Source organism: Chenopodium quinoa, unplaced genomic scaffold (genome assembly GCF_001683475.1).
Source record: "Chenopodium quinoa cultivar QQ74 unplaced genomic scaffold, ASM168347v1, whole genome shotgun sequence".
Lineage (NCBI taxonomy): Eukaryota > Viridiplantae > Streptophyta > Magnoliopsida > Caryophyllales > Amaranthaceae > Chenopodium > Chenopodium quinoa.
This window is the reverse complement of record NW_018742630.1, coordinates 20,214-22,798: the sequence shown is the minus strand read 5'-3', so window position 1 is coordinate 22,798 and position 2,585 is coordinate 20,214. Positions and strand designations below refer to the sequence as shown.

Sequence of the window (2,585 nt, the reverse complement as noted above, 5' to 3'; positions counted from 1 at the left end):
CACTCAAAGGAGTCCATATTTTACTCGAGGTTCTGTCCTTAAGCTAAGGCGTGAAATGTAGAATCGTTTGAGGGTTTGGCCCCAAAATCAACCTTATTTTATTTAATTTAATTTAGTTATTGTTTTATTATTTCCTTGAAGTTAGGGGTGTACAAAAATTGGTCCGGACCTGAAACCGGACCTGAACCGACCTGAACCGGACCGGACCTGACCCGGACCTGTTGATTCAGGTCCGGTCCCGGTTCTTAAAAATCCAGGTTCCTGGTCCCGGTCCGGACCCGGTCCAAACCTGGGGTTTTCAGGTCCGGACCTGAAACCCGGGAAAATCGTAATTAAAAAAAAAAAAAAAAAACAAGAAAATATCTGATTCTCTCAGCCTCCCTCAATCTCTTTCATATTTTTAAGTTCTAACCCTAACTCCCTAAGCCCAAACTGATTCTCTCAGCCTCCCTCAATCCCAACTTCTCAACGCGGCTGTCCGGCTGTCCCAACTCGCTCCGGCCACCGCCCACTGCCGACACCTCCCTCATTCTCTCAGGCGATGCACACCGATAATATCTGGTAAGTATTTGCTTATAATTTTGGTATTTTTAATTCGAAATAATAAATTAAGTGTGAGAATTTATATGTTTATTCTTGTTTCAAATTTTCAATTGCTTTTAATGATTGTTTGATGTTTGCATGTTGAATTTCTTATTTTTAGTTCATCTCTTTCGAATTTCTGTTTTTTTTTGGTTTTTTTGAGTTTAGGGTTCATAAGAATTAAGAAATTTAGGGTTTAGGGTTCAAGTACGAAATTTAGTTCGAAATTTTGTGTTTATTATGATTATTAAGATTAATTTAGTGCGAAAATTTGTGTGGTAGGGTGGGTTGGGGTGGGGTTATGGTGGGGTTACGGTGGTACGGTTCTGGTGTGTGGGGGTTAAGGTTTAAGGGGTGGCAGTGGGGTGGGGTGGGGTGGGTTGGGGTGGTGGGGTGGGGTTTTTGGGATGGCTGGATGGAAAATTGTGAATGTTGATGGGGTTGTCGGGAGTGGAGATGGGGTTTTCGTGGTGGCTGGTAGGGTCACCGAGAGTGGAGATGGGTTTTAGGGGTGGCTGGGTGGTGTTTTGGATTGGAGGGGTTTTTGGAGTGGTTGAGTGAGGTTATTCCGGCGGGAATGGAATTTGTGGGGTGGATTCCATGGTTGGAGTGTCAGGGAAGGCGGCTAGGGGTGGGGCTGCCAATGAAGCTGGTTGTGTTGTGTTGTGTGGGCAGTGGTGGATCTGGGTAGGGTAAGGGTTAGGGATGGGGCTGTTTTAATTTTGCTACGTTGTTAGGTGTTCTCATCTAAAGATGAAAACTCGAGGGTTAAGAAATGGCTAGATGAGTATTGTTTATGATAGAAAATGTGTATTCAATTACCTTGAGCCCCTCTGCAGTACAATCAGAGACTTGCCAACCGTGATCTAGTGTTGAGAAAGTCCATGCACCTTTACAAATATGTCTATACATCTCCTTGAAATTTCCTGATGGATTCTCCTTAACCTGTTGCAATAGATCATAATAAACATTATTAGTTCAAATAATTTAAACTAATTTATAAGGTATGAATTCAAGGAGAATTGGACAAGAAACTCTATTTACATTTGAAAAACTTGTATGAAATACTTAAACCCTCTTCACTGTAGTTTTTTTTTTTGTTTGAAACCTTTTAAATGGAAGTTAAAGGTTTATAATGTTCTCTCATTTTTTTCTTAACATAAATTTCAGAAAGTTGAAAGTATTTCTAATGTGTATTGATATTTCTAATGTGTATATATGGACACTTTTTAAGCTAACTTATACTTTAAAATTTGTGTTTATTCCTGCTAGGCTGCTAAAAGTATGGACTCAGATTATTAAGATTAAATAAGTTGGCTAACCTGTGTGTAGTTCAGGGTTCTTATTTTTGTTTTTATTCTTGTAGGGAGTGAAGGAAGTCAAGGAACCACGGATTCTTATTCTTGCAATGTAAGTTGCTCTTAAATTTTTTTATAAAATGGTATGTGTATATAATTGTTACTTTAAAATTACTTATATTGTATATAATTATATTGTAGATGGAGAGCTCTCAATCCAAACGGTCTGCTTCTTTTTCTGAACAAACGTCACAGCCACTTTCTGAAAAGGATATGGAAGAATTGCAATCTACTTTGCCTCCTGATAAGAAGCTAAAAGCGGGGCGGGAATATATATGGAACAGAAAAAGTAAGAGGAAAGCTAAGTATTGGAAATATTACTTAGAGTACGTCGAGAATGGAAAACTACGAGCTGAATGTAAGTTCTGTCCTAAAACTTTTGCTGCTGATGGTAATCTTAATGGTTCAAAAAATGTTAAAAACCATGCAGAATCATGTCTCGGTAATCCTATTAATATAGAAAAAGAAAAGGGCAAAGAAAAGCAAACTAAATTATATTTTGATCAAGAACATGAGAGTAGTGAATTAAAGTGTGGGAGTAGGATTATTAACTTGAATGATGTTAGAGAGGCATTGATTCACATGATTATTGTTGATGAGTTACCATTTAAGCATGTGGAAAACCCCGGTTTTAGGCACTTTGTG

General features: G+C 38.4%; 1 long non-coding RNA gene across 1 annotated transcript; it reads left to right on the top strand.

Annotated features, from left to right (window-relative positions):
- Window positions 1-297: 297 nt before the first annotated feature.
- On the top strand, window positions 298-2,214 carry LOC110721777. The gene is made up of 3 exons (XR_002511463.1): window positions 298-561; window positions 1,949-1,992; window positions 2,082-2,214. It is a non-coding gene; the product is annotated as an uncharacterized LOC110721777 (long non-coding RNA).
- The last annotated feature ends 371 nt before the right edge of the window (window positions 2,215-2,585 follow it).